This window comes from Manis javanica, chromosome 12, assembly GCF_040802235.1.
Source record: "Manis javanica isolate MJ-LG chromosome 12, MJ_LKY, whole genome shotgun sequence".
NCBI classification, from domain to species: Eukaryota; Metazoa; Chordata; class Mammalia; order Pholidota; family Manidae; genus Manis; species Manis javanica.
The window spans coordinates 72630696-72644944 of NC_133167.1; the positions used below are offsets into that span (position 1 = coordinate 72630696).

At 43.6% G+C, this 14249-nt stretch overlaps 1 protein-coding gene across 1 annotated transcript in view; it reads right to left on the minus strand.

Annotated features, from left to right (window-relative positions):
* The window catches only part of LOC140845103 (ADAMTS-like protein 3), a 112753-nt gene that overhangs the window by 33886 nt on the left and 64618 nt on the right, over positions 1 to 14249 (minus strand). The window contains exon 4 of the mRNA XM_073218857.1: positions 6530 to 7003. The gene's annotated coding sequence lies outside the window, so the exon portion shown is untranslated. The remainder of the gene's footprint in view (positions 1 to 6529; positions 7004 to 14249) is intronic.

A 14249-nucleotide genomic window follows, 5' to 3' on the forward strand; every position in this document is an offset into this window, starting at 1 on the left:
CCATACAGAGAAAAGCTTTTTGTAAGTATCTGAACAAATAAGTTAAAATTATCATTCACCCAATTATGAGTTGCTTTTTTAACAAGTCAGATCATCATCTAGGAATTTCCCACACAAGAAAAATTAATGTCCACTTTTTATTAAACTACCATTGTTAACTATTTTTGTTCATGTAACAGGAAGTTAAGTCATTGCTGATCTCCACTCAAAAGCCATTTCTAATGATAAACATTTGACTTTTTCTCCCTATTGTGAATGGGAGAATCATTTGTAGACGCCCTTTCTTCACAATTCTGACAGCTGTACCTTCTGGACTCCTCCAGGCCCAAGGGTCTGAGCATTCCCGTTCCTTTACCTGCATTCCTTCTCAGCTTGGGCTGTAATTCCGGCAGATTCTGTTGGGTGTTTCTTCGGGGCATAGGATGTGATCCCCTCTGGTGCTCTCTGACCTTCCTGAGTTCCCCGGGTGGGTCTGCGGGACCTGGGCTGCCCTCAGCCGCACACTGGGTCCTGGACTGTTTGGCCTCAGCTCTACTTGCTGAGGGCTCTGTTCGGAGTAGGACTGTGTCCTGTGGTAGCATTTATTAGTGATTCTCTGCCTCAGGATTCTTGACCCTTTCAATTTCCTTTAATCTCTGCCTAGCAGCTACTGTCTCTCCTGTTGCATAGGGCTTGGCCTCACTTGAATCACTTTTGCGGAAGTTATTACTTGCGTGTTTTTCCTTTCCTTTGGCAACCCTAATTGCTCTGTTTCCAGTTGCTTGTTTATTTTTAATGAGGGATTTGGGGAGAGTAAACAACAATGCTGCCATCATGATTTTGCTTCCCTGGAAGGCTCCTAACCATTTTTAAAGGAACTACTGTAAACAGTTTATTCTTATTTACCATGGTATCTATCTCAAGCTGCATCTTGTATGACACTTTCTGGGGACCCGACAGACAGCTGTTTCCCCTCGATTTTCACACAGTTCTGTGGACAGACATTTATTTGGCTTTTTACACAAGTTTTCATCCGTCTTGTGTCATCAAACTGGGAACTCACTGAAGACTGTATTCTGGGTTGTCTCAATAAATGTCTGCTGGCCGAGTGCCGGTGGCTTCAAGGGCTGTGGCAATGACAAGATTTGGTTTAGGAGAAGCTTTAGAGGTCTTTTTTCAACTCTGTCAACAAGTATCTGCCAAGCACCAAGTGGGAGACACACACGTGCATAGAGAGCCCGTCCCCTACGGCAGCTGCAATCAGTTGAGAAAATGAGACATATTCAGGTGCATGTGTGTGTATGTGTGTGCAAGGTTTAAAGTAAGTGGAACAGAGAGAAGTGTGAGGACCTGAATACACTGGGTATATTCTGAATGGGTCGAAATATAAGAATAAACTGTCAGATTGCATCTAGAAAGACACTTATTCAAGTAAAAGAGTGGTTATCTACATAGTGATTAGTAGTAGAAACTCATAATTAATACTACCTAAAAAAAAGAGTAAAAGGAAGGCTTTAGACCAAACCTTGAAAATTGGAATATTCTTTTATTCACAGAAGGAATATCTGAACAGAGCTAATGCATACGGATCAAACACCCTGGATAAGACCAAACTAACTCTTCAGGATAATGACTGATAGAATGGATCTTCATCTAGAGATCAGATATGTCCTAGCTCTACCAGACACCAAGTATGAAGATAAAGATTTAAAAAAACCTTAGAGAAGCTCAACCAAGGTTCTTAGGCTTTGTAAAAAAGAGTCCAGAGTTTGGAACTTCTTGAGAGCATTTTCCTTCTAAGTACCATCAATAAACTGAAACTGTCTTATCAATAAGAGAGTGTGTGTGCATGTGTGTGTGGAGCCCGTTCATGCAGCTGTGTGCTGTAAATGCTTTACAAGTTCTTGGGGAGCGAGCTGATTATAACACTGGCCAATGCCCCTGGTGTACATACTCCAATCATGGCTGGTTTCAAGCTATCAGTCTAATATCACTGAGCATGAGTTAGAGAGAGACCACAGTTGGCTCTTGCAAGCTGGTATGAACCGGCTCCAACACATTACCTTGTGAGTCATAATTAATCATTCTATTGAAAATTAGCATGCCATATTTGGAAATCCTTGTGTCCAGGATATACCTTGAGCTGTTCTCCTTGAAATTTATCGTTTATAGAGAGCTTTTCCTTTGTACTTAGCATATGGATGTATTTTAAGAACTGAAGAGCTGGCAGGTGTAGGTAACTGAACACAGGAGTTGAAGAAGTCAGAGACGATTACATGGATAGTAGTGCCCTGACAGTGATGGGGAGTGACAGGGCCGGCGGGCTGGGAGGAGGACATCCCTATGCTTCCCCATGATGAGGAGGGTCCTCTTCAGAGAGCTGGGGGTGTGGTATTGAACTAAAGGTTATAGTCTGTTCCTGGAGATGGAGGATCACTTGTAGAAGTTAGAGAAAAGGTCAGGACACAGAATCAACTGTGCAGGGAATCAAAAATTCAGGGATAGAAATGAGAGGGTCAGATATTGAGTCTTGGAGATTTGAGAGAATACGACCCAGTTGTAAAGATGCAGTCTTGGTGCAACTAAGAAGTACCAAGAAATACCAAAAAGGAGAAAGATAAAGGGAGACAAAATGGCCAAATGCTCCATCAAAGTGCAGAGAATAAAGGATGAGGAAAGTTACTGGATTTCAGTCAAGGGATGGGGCCACAAAACAGGCTGCAGGTGGTATGTGGGTCACAGAAACACACCGTTTGGGAAGACTGCCCCATGTAAGTCAATGCTCTTTTCTTTAAATTTGAAAAGCAGTGTAAGAGCTGAAGGCTCCTTTCTGCCTAAGACATGGTTCAGGTTTAAGGAATCAAGGAAACCTAATGAGGCAGCAAGTGAATAAAGCCCAAACATGCCATGAATTGAACTAGTGTCCCAGAAAGGGGCGACCGGCCTAGAGGGCTGGTTCTGCGGAAAACGGAAATTATGGTGTGACCCCTCAGCCTCTCTGTGTCCTGGGTTAGTGGCCAGTTCCAGGGTGGGAGGGGGTGGGAGGGCGGGAGGGCCCATATCGAGGACCCCAGGATGGACAGCTGCCCCGAGTGAGCCATCCTATGGCAGAGGGACTAGCACAGCAGAAAGCGCTGAGAGGATGGCAGCTTGGCACCAGCGTCCTTGACGTAACAAAGCTACTCTGAAGTGAAGTTGCTGCTCACAGGAGAAAAGCTGAACCAGGTAGGAAGCCCGAGCTGCTGGGCAGCGCGTGTTGGCTGCACCCAAGTCTGAATGGAGGCTTTTGGTCTCCAAGGTCGAGGCCGGCTCTGCCTCCCCGTGAGTGTGCACACACCCACTCTTCCAGCTGGAGGTTTTCTGGAGACCAGGCCTTGCCTGGGAGGGGGAAACGTGTTGATTGTGCTCGCACTGAACCCTTGGAGCATGCACAGCCTGCTCTTGCCTGAGAATGGTTGCCTAGGAAACGGACCTACAACAGGTCCAGCCCTGCTCGGGTGGGTGACCTTCTCTTCAGTTTCCTCTGGCTCTAAGGAATGGTTCGTTCGTCCTGGTCAACAGGCCTGAGCCTGTCTAAAGATCACCACTCCAGTACCACTGCCTTTCTCCTGAGCTTGTAAGGACCCTTGAGGAAGAGTGCTTACCCGCTCAGAGCTCTCTTGGGCCCAAGGACTTGTCAGCAATCTCAGAGGCACTGGCCTCAGGGACACCATAAGCCATACAGGAAGACCGTATGAACGGTCAGGAAGTAGCTCCCCATTGAAATGCAATGAAGACTGGGGTCACTGTGAGTTAAGGTTGGGAGATGCTGCATGATTTCAGGGCATGGAGGGCTTCACAGAGTGGGGGAAGGATCCGGGATTGGAGGACAATGACCAGAGCTGAGGAACAAAGGCAGGAATGAGAAAAACCCAGCCACGGGTGTCACTTCCGTGGAATAACCAGCCACCCAGGTTCACCGGCTCACAGAGAAAATGAACAGGGGGTGTCTCCCCATCTCATCTCTACAAGGCCAGTAGGAAGAGTTTGTTCCAGAACGCAAGGTGGAACTGTGAAGGACTGTTTGTTCCTAGAGCAGCACAGCTGGGTCAGAACCCCGGGCGGCTCCGGGGGCTCCCTGGCGGCACACAGAAGCAAGGTGCCTGGCCTCGCCACGGCCCCTGCTCACTCCCACCACTCCTGTTCCTGCCTCTGCCCTCAAGGGAGAGCAGTACCTGCCCCAAGAAGTCATTTCCCAGGCCGTTCCTAGCTCGGACACATGAGGATGAGGGGCGGCCTGGGAAATGTTCTCAAACCGGAACTGTTTCGCTACCCCTGGGGACCCTGCTGGCATGCAGATGCCGATTCCTTGGGTCTGGGTGGCGGACGTAAGATTCCTCCTGCCTTATGAGCTCCCAACTTGTAGGAAGACGCCACCTTGGCTGGTCCCTGTGTCACGCTCAGTGCAGTAAGGACACAAAGCATTCCCAGTGCCAAGAGCTCTCTGCAGGAAGCTGTGGCCTCCCCTCCCTGCAGCTCTGTCCCAGCTTCACGGAGACGGGCACCAGACGCCTCACCTCTGACAGCGGGGAGCAGCCCGACTGCGCTGCTGGGGCTTAGCTGGGTGACCGCGATAGATGCTGCCCACCCACCAGCCTACGCAGAGGCCTTCTGCTAGGCCTGACCCAGACCCAGAGGAATTCCCAAAGGAAAGCTGTCTTGGGGCCTCTCCTACTCCACGCGGACACAGGAGCAGAAGTACAGCAAAGCTTTTGCACACAAAGCTCCCCAGGGCAGACTTCCATCCCCCCTTCCCCGCTGCAGCCTGGGAGGACACCACACCTGGGCAGCTGCCCCTTGGTCCAGGCCCTGCCTGCAGGGCGACCCAGCTGGAGGAGAGTCCCGGCCATGGCGGCAGCTCCAGCTCCATGGAAGCCCCGCCGAGGGAGGGGGCACAGTGGCTGGACCTGGGCCTCTGCTGTTCTGCAGACCCTGGAGAGCGGGGCTTCTCTCTTTTCTTGAGCCTTTCTGGGGGTTTGGGGCAACATTTAAGTTTACCCTCAGAGGCCTGTAGGACAACCTGCTGTGTTAGTTAAGATATTTTTAAAATCCTACCATTTCATTGAGCCAGACAATTAAAAGAGGGAAAATGTAAAGCTGAAGAACACACAGGCAGAGGAAGGTGGGCTATTCCTCAGGAGGGTGGGCAGGGGTCTGTCTCCTGGGTGTCCCTACACCCAATATCTCAGGTTATCCTCACAACCACCACCGCACTTAGAAGGAAAATGGGGTTCAAACAGATTAAGGGTCTTGAACAAGGACACCAGTTTTAGGCATTAGGCTGGGGTCCATCACGGGTCCGTTTGGTACAAAACCCTGTGCTTCTGCATCAAAGACATGACTGACCACACACCCTGCACACTAACCCCAGGTTTGAATCCTGGCTCTACCCTTGGGGATGTTATTAACTTGAAGGTACGTCTGTTTCCCCATCTACAGAAATGGAGACAATGCCTACTTCCAGGGCTGGTGTAGGATGAGATGAGAGTGGCAGATGCGAGCCCAGCACCATAGGATTCAGGACCATCAACATCAGGTACTGACCCTTCTCATCTGCAGAGACTGTTTCTGATGTCAGATTGCCTCTCTAGCCCCACTGGTGGTCACAGACCTCTGACCCCATGCCTCAACTACCTGCTTCTGATTCTGTGCCAGAACCTCAGCCTGTCGGTGTCAAGCATGCAAGACGGGAGCACAGGACTGGGTGCAGAATAAAGGGCTAGAATGCAAGGGGCAACAGTTGAAGGAAAGCCCTGCAGGGTCCCCAGGGAATCACACTTGCTTTGCAGGCTATATGGCCACTGGAGATCCTGAACAAGCGGGTGACTTGGTGGACACAAGGATGAGAACACTGGGGTGCGAGGAGGTTTGGACATGGGTGGGGAGATCAGGGGGTGCAGGACCCCTTGGAACAAAGTTGAAAGGCACAGATTGTGCCCCCACTTTGCCAGCTGTGGGAGCTCAGGCCATGTACTTCACTTATTTGGGTTTAATTTTTCCCACCTGACAAATAAGGGATCTTCGCTGGACTGTGGTAAATCCCTCCGGCAGGGAAACGATGTGCTGGACTCAGCTTGTCGCAAGTAATCTGAGTTTGAGATGCTAAAGGGCAAAACCGGCGGGTAGTAATTGAATGCAGAGGGGCACCGAGTGGAAGTGATGGGGCTAATAACTCCATCCAAGGCGATGCAGGGAGGAGAACCACGCTGATTGTGAGGGTATGACTTGGGCAGTTCCAAAGAAGGGGGTGATGGGGTCTGGTTTAGGAGGCAGGTGGCGAGTCCTGCTTAAATAATACTGAGTCAAACTGAAGATGAGTCCCTGGGGGCCCAGACCAGGGCATCTGCCCAGCCCTGGGGAGGAAGGAGCGCACGGCCCCTGAAATGTGGCTCCCTGGCCGCCCTCCCCACCTCCCAGGGGCCCCAGCTCTCATCCCGTGGAGGCAGTGTTTAGAGGCCGAAAGCCAGGAGAGGCCAAAAGAAGGGGCTGCAGAGGTGGGGCTAGGCCTTACCTTGGACCAGTCTCCCAAGGCTAGCTGTGGAGGGCAGTCTGTTCTCGCATAGGATTTATGGGAAGATGCCTTGGGTCCCGGGCACCATTCATCTGAGAGACTCAAAATGCTGCCATCTGTTAACAGCTGCCGGCAAGTGATTCGCTGGTTCTGAGTCCCCCCACCACATGTCCCGGAACACTGAGAAGGCAGGAGGAGGGGGGTCAGAGGATCCGGACTGCTGCACGTTAGTTCAACAGAGAGCGCTCGTGGTCATGCCTGGGGCCTGCAGTGTGCCGTACCCGCTGCCATTCCTCAATATGCCAGCTGGGAGGGCAATCAAACTGATTGCAGGCCTGTAAGGTGTGGGGCTTTGCATCTCTGCATTCTGCAGGAGGGGCTGGGGACTCGCCGGGGTGCAGGCAGCACACATCTCGGGTCTGGATTCCAACACCACAGGTGGCTGAGCAGGGCCCCCAAGGGCTGGTGTGCCACCTGTAAGAAGACAAGCAGGGCAAGTGACTGTCCCCTGAGGCCACATGCACCAGTCACAGCATGGACACTTAAGGTTCTCAGAGCTCCCAGACCTCACCCCCCCCCCCCATATACAGACCTGAGAGCCACAGCATCCCCATCAATGTATGGGATCAAAATACAGGAACACAAGTTTTAAAGACAAGAAATGTCAGGAAAGTGGTTAAAGATTTTACCCATTTGAGAAAGTCCAGAGTAAAAAAGAAGCAACTTTATCTCCATCTTACCACCATATATCAATAATAAAATCTTGGTTTTGTTTTGAACAAAGACCCAAGGCAAAGATGATTTATATAGTTGTCAAAAGAAATTTTAAATGCTTAAAAGCACACTTCAGGAAAACTTCAGGGCACCTGGATTCACTCTTTGGACTATACCTAAGAAAAATTTTTTGTTAGGATTGAATTTACAACACGTACTATAAAGTGATTCCTTTCCAGTAAGATCTTGGAAAAATCAGGTTTTCTCATGAAACATCTGTACAAATGAAAAACCAGGGTGGCTGCTGCTGACACATATTTCCAAGTTCCATCAAGGACGAATCTCTCAGTTTGCAGTCCCACTAGGAGCACCTGCGAGGGCCTAGATTCTACATCCATTTCAACCCTGGACAACAGAATTTTTAACAGTCTCTGCCCATCTGTTGGGTGAAGAATTGCACATTATGGTTGTTTTAATTTGTGGATATTTAATTATTAGTGAGCATTCATTTTTAACTAGTTACCACAGAGATTTATCATGAGGAAACAATTTTACAATGCTTTAAGTTGCCATGGAAAGGATATTCACTCCAGGGTTAGTATGTCATAGAAAAAAAATAAAAAACTAAATTAAATTTTACAAAATGGAAGGAGACTATCTAGATCTTTAACAATGAAAGGCCAAATAAATAATGGGGCTATTCATACAGCTTAATGCCAGTAGCCATTAAAAAATAAAGTAGGTATATAGTTATTGACATGGAAATATCTTCATGATATATTTTTATTAGAAAATGGACCATTCAGTACCTTAGAGTATGATTATATTATTTTATGCATTTATATATAAATGCATGCAGAAAAAAATGTCCAGATCATTATACATTGAAATGTTAACAGTGATGATTTCCAAGAGAAAGATTTTTATTTTCTTTATTCTTGCCAGTATTTTTTCCTGACTTTTCTTCTAATAAACAGTCATGGTTAGAAAAAGTCAAGTCTTTGAAAAAAAATTAGTGTTTTATCTTTAAAAAAGTTAGTATTTATCTTAAGGTGACTTCCAGTTTTTCTGATGTCTGATTTTCTAGAATAAAAATGTTTTGCTTGTGTAAATAAGCGGAAAAATGAGAAATAAAAGGTAGGATTCAAGACAAATATAATAGGACAAAAAGAGTAAAATTTTTACTTATGAAGGCAAAAGTTCACAGTGAAGATATGGAAAGAATACAAGTATGAAGCCTGGATAAAAAGCATAAATAGGAATGAAGTGTAAGCTGTTAGATACAAGAAAAATGGAAGGATGTGTAATAAAAAATGTTAAAAGCTATAAAACACTTCTCTAAGCTCCTGGCATATCAAGCAAGCAAACTTTAATAAGAACATAGAGAACTTAACAATACATTCAAAAATCTTGATGAAATAGACATGTTTTTAAGAAGCTACAAAAGTTCTACTCAAGAAAGGGCCTAGGTCCTGCTAATTTTGTAGAGTTCCTACAAATTTTCAAGAAACAGGTAATTGCCCATGTTATTTCAAATGTTATTTTAAAAGGTTTAAAAAAAAGGATTAAAATAGTTTAATGTATATTATGAAGGTAGGAAAAACCTGAGCAAAACATGACAAATATATATAAAGAAAAATTTTTTACATATGACTATATATTCTAAATCCTAAGTAAAAGAGAAGTATAACTCCTAAGTGAAATAGAAACAAGATAATCAAAGGATAAGCATAATACACAGTACATGTCATGAACTGAATGCTTGTGCCCCTCCCCAAATTCCTATGTAGAATCCCCAACCTCCAGTGTGATGGTGTGAGGACATTAGGGCTTTTAGAGGTAATCAGAGTTACCTGACGGCATGAAGGTGGGTGGGCCCTCATGATAGGATTAGTACCCTTATAGGAAGAGAAACCAGAGAGCTCTCTCCTTCATGATCAGAAGGAAATCAATAGCCTTTAATGAATATGTTAAAAAGAAAGAAAGGTGGAAAATAATCATAATCTAAGTATTCATTTCAAGAAGTTAAAAAAAGACCAGCAAATTAAACCAAAGACAGAAGAGAGAAAACAAGATGAGAACAGATACATGAAAACAAAAGTTGGCACTTCAAAAGACTAACAAAATTGATAAATTTATGGTGAAACAGAAAGAACAAAAAAGAGAATACATAATTTACCAACTTCAGGAATTTAAGGGAGGATCTCAAAGGCATTAAAAAGAATAAGAATATAATATCTGTAGATGAAAACATATCAATAATGTACTGTCACTACATAAACAATAAATTTTAAGATTTACATGAACTGAAAATATTCCTACAAAAACTAACTTACCAAAACTAACACAAAAATGGAGAGGAATCTGGATAGTCCTCTCTCTCTTAAATGTGTAACTTAAAATATTTTAAAAAATAAACTCCAGCGTCAGATGGCTTTCTTGATGAAATTCTACTAAACATTTAAGGCATAAAAAAGTTCAACATTACATATACTCCCCAGAAAATATAAGTAAAGGTAAAACTTCCCAATTAATTTAAGTCAATGTCACTCAGAAACACATATGTAAAAATCCTAAACAAAATATTAGCGATGAGGTGATATATAAAAAGAATATTACATCATGACCAAGTAGGGGTTATTTAAGAGAGGCAAAGCTGGTTCAACCTTGGAAATTTAATTGGTATTTATGACTTTAACAAAATACAGGAAAGAAATCATGTGATCATTTCAACAGAGGTGAAAAAAACATTTAACAAATTTCAACAGATGTTTCATGATTAAAAATTTTCTGACAAAAGTAAGCTACCAAAACCCAAGTGGTAGCGGGGGAGCAGAGGAAGAGAGCAAGATATCAGAGTTCCCCTCTGTTTCAAAAAAGTATCAATAATAATTAAAGACATAAGGGTAAAGACATTCTCCTATTAAAACAAAAAAAAAATCAGCATCTCAGTAAACCAGAAATCAAATGGAAATGGTGCTGACGTGGACTGAAGTTCTCCAGGCTTACTGGATGCCAGGATTGGAAATTTGCAATGTCAGCCAGGAGTTCAATTTGTACCAGGAATTGAAACAAATGGCACCATGGTGAGGTGGGTGACTGACACGCAGCTCATTTCTAGGAACACAGGAGTAGGGCTAAGACTCCAAGACCCATAATTGAACACTAGACATATGATTCAACTGGGGCCTGTATGTGGCTGGAGTTTGTCAGCAGCCTGGGATGACATGAAAGAATGGAGATAACCTTCAGCCTGGTTGTTGAGCTAAGCTATCATACAATTGTGGGAGGGGTTCTGCAACAATTCCCCCAAAGCCTAAAGAAGCGATAGGAGACCTGGTTCTGATCTGGGGATTGTGGGGAGAGGTATTTGTTCAAGTCAACACATTAGTTCCAAATAGGAACACATAACTCCCATTCAATATGGGCTCGCAAACCAACTGGTCCAAAGAAAGAAAAAAAATTTAATGACATGAAAGACAGCAAACACACTCAAGAGATGAGAGAATTCTCTCCTAAGGAAATAGAAATAACAATGGCAATATTTGCATAGCCCTTACCTCCCACAGTAGATTTTAACATTACACTCATTTTATCATCAGAGTATGAAAAAAATCTTTAATATAACTGTGTGTGTGTCTGTGTGTGTGTGTTATTCCCAGGGGCTGAAAGTGATCCAGGAAATATCAGAGTGATTCCACGCACTTACTTCTGTTCCTTTCCACCCTCACCCAAAACAATACCCACTAAAAAGACAGTAAGGGGATTAAACAAAGACATATATCCACAAAGACAACGAGACTGTGAGAGATGCAGCTGAAACACTTTGTGAGCTGGAGAGAAGATGGAGAGGTGGTGACTAATTTAATAGCCTGGAGAAATACGAAAACTATGCTGATAGTTGGGAAAGTCCAGAAGCAAGAATCCAGAAAAGGATCAGATACAAGACACTTCTAAAAGTGGGATACAGCTGAAGGTAAATAGGTTCTTTGAAAATCTATATAAACTTGAAATCCCTTTGTCTATCCTGGACATGTAGGGGATTTATTCTCCCAAGCCCAGAAGACTAGGGTTTCCTTACAGGCTTGAAGAATAGCAAAAAGTGGGGACTACCCTGAAAACAGGGGTTAAGTGAGGGTCTACATACTGTCTGGTGGGACCACCAGACCTCTTCCCTGCCTTGGCTCACAGAAAACACTACCTGGATTCTACCCCTTCTTTACTCTCAGGCAAAAGACTGCAGAAATCCTCCCTGGAAATATTAACTAGCTCGAGAGCAAAAAATAAACAAAGCTGGGAGGTTTCCCCACGGAACAGCAAATCCGGGTTACTTGAAAAGAGATCACTTTCCTTGCAATCTGTTGTTCTGGGCAGATTTTTTTTCTAATTTGATCTTTCGCTGAGGTAGGTCCTGGCTTTATATGGGGATCTCTGTTCCACTTTTTAATGTCTGCGGGTTCAAAGAGTTGTCTGTTGCCAGGAAAAAAAACTGTTAAAGCCAAAAGGTCAGGATTCCTGGGATTGGCGACTGTCCCCTGTGGAGGCACTAACTTTAATACGAGGTTACCACTCTAGATTCGGGCTTTTCTCTGTTTTCTGTGGATTCCTTTTACTTCCTTCAAGCTTAGTTCTGGATTTCAAGTGGTTTTTACATGAATAGCTAGTGTTTCTAAATATTTTAGCAGAAGGGCTCAGGATATCTTGTCTATTTCATGGCTAAAAACAGACATTCCATGTTCACAAACTTGATATAACAGTTTAACAAATTAAGCTCTAGGTTGATCACGATTTCCCCTACTCCTCTAAGGATGCTATTGCTTTGCTTTTCTGGACACTCCAGTTGTTATTGTTTGTAGATAATATGTCTTTCATGTCTTGTAGCTTTTAAGATTTTCTCATCTTTCTTGATTTTCTATAGTTTCACTATTATGTTTCTAAGCGGGGATTTATTTTCATTTATTTCTCTTGATACTTGGAGTAGATATATTTTTTTAAGTTTTTGTAAATAGTTTCATACTTGTTTCTCCGCTGTTACCTTCCTATTTCTTAATTTCCTTTACTTTTCCCCCAATCTCCAACTTTCTGTGCTTTCATTCATTCAGCTTCTCCAGCACTTTATTCAAGTCACCAGTTCTTTCTCTAATTGTCTACAGACTATTCTTTTATTTCACTGACTTTTAAAACTTCTAGGTTTTCTAACTGGTTCTTTTTTAATACTCTCCTATTCTTACTTCATTCCTGCTATTTATGTTTCACAATTTCTAGTTCTTTATATGGATATTTATCAACTTGCATCACCAAAGACCCTAACATGTAGTCTTTTTCAGATTGTTTTGTATTTTAATTTCACCTGGGGTAAATTCATCTTTCGACTGTTGAATCTGTTGGCTATCTTCAATAGTATTAGATTTCTTCACGTGCTTTGGCATTTCATTTTGCAGGCTCAATTTGAAAGAAGGCTCTTGTCTCCACCTCCCTTTATTCTTTCCCCCATCTCTTAACCCTCCCTGTCTACTTTCGTTTGCCTCCCTCTAGCCCTCCAGTCTCCAGTCTAGAAACAGATCTCATGTGGACAACATGGCAGAGAAGCACCGTGCGGACACTGAAGATCCAGTCGCTAACAGGTAATCTGGGGCTGCATCCGGTCACAGGGTCTCTCTGTGTCTGTCCTCCATGTCCCTGGGTGAGTGGCCTCAGCGACACAGCAGCTTCAGCTTGTGATTAGCAACAGCCTTTTTGCGCATTCATTCACAAGGAAGCAGTGAACCTGGGTCCTTTCTAATGAATCAAATGAAAGATGTTCAGTCCCTATGGCTCCAAAGGAACTGAATTCTCATTCACCCCAACTGCTCTGGGGTCTCAGGCCCACAGGTCCAGTTCCACCCACCACTTCACACCTCTATTCCTTTCCTAGCCCAGGCAGTTGTCTTCATAATTTTGCCCTGGGTATGTTGTTTTAATTTCCCTGTTCTCATCCTGCATCTATCATTGATCTGTATTTGGAGCAGAATAAGAAATTAAAACACCATCTTAATTGGAAGTTTATTAGTTAGTTAGATTATACTTGATCCTATCTAAGTTTCCAGTAGCTTTAGAGATGAGGGGAATCACTAACCATAGATATCTAAGCCATACATTAATGACAACTGGACTACATAGGCTACATAGGTAAATAATACATGGCTTTTGTTTCACTAAAAAAACAATAAGCAGCTTAAATATGTAATTTATTTTAGATGATTTTAGGATGATCATCTTTTGAGAAAGTATATAGCTAGAAGAATCAATTATAGGTACATGTGATGAGAAATGGAGCCATTTTTATTCAAGAAGTGGGTAACAATTTCTCATTAACAGACAATGGACTAAATACAGAATTTTTTAAAATTCAAGAACTAGGGAACAAGTTGGTATAGAAACACATCAGTCTTGCCTCTTACTTTCCTACTTCCCTCCCAACAGTGTTAAATCCTGCCAGAGGAGAAAGCTCTCCTCACACTAGTGGAACCATTATGTAACCATGCCTGTTTCTATCAGCTGCTGCTTTCTCCTGGAAAAAGCAAACTCCATGAATAGAAGACACTCGGCAGTTGTAGGGTAAGGGGAGCAATGCCGTAAGAGCAAATAAACATGCACCACCCTACCTTGCAGAGTCCAGGCTAATACATCAGATCCATTTTCCTCTGGGTAAATAAAGATCCACCGACTGTCCAGCCCAATCTCAGTGGTAAGTTACCCCTGGGGTGATATCTTATTGCTATTGCCCTTGGAATCAATAAATATTTATATGGAAAATATTGTGCAATACCCTGTTCCTGTGATTCCTACACCACTGGTTCCTAGAACCTAAAACATTTTTGTAAACTTACCTTTATTTTGGCATCAACTCTTTGTCTCTGCTGGGTTTTTTCCAACATAACTCTCAACCGTCAAAAAGTTTATAAAATTTGCAATTTTGAAATGAGGAACAGTATTTCCCATCACATAAAAGAAAAACAGACTCCTA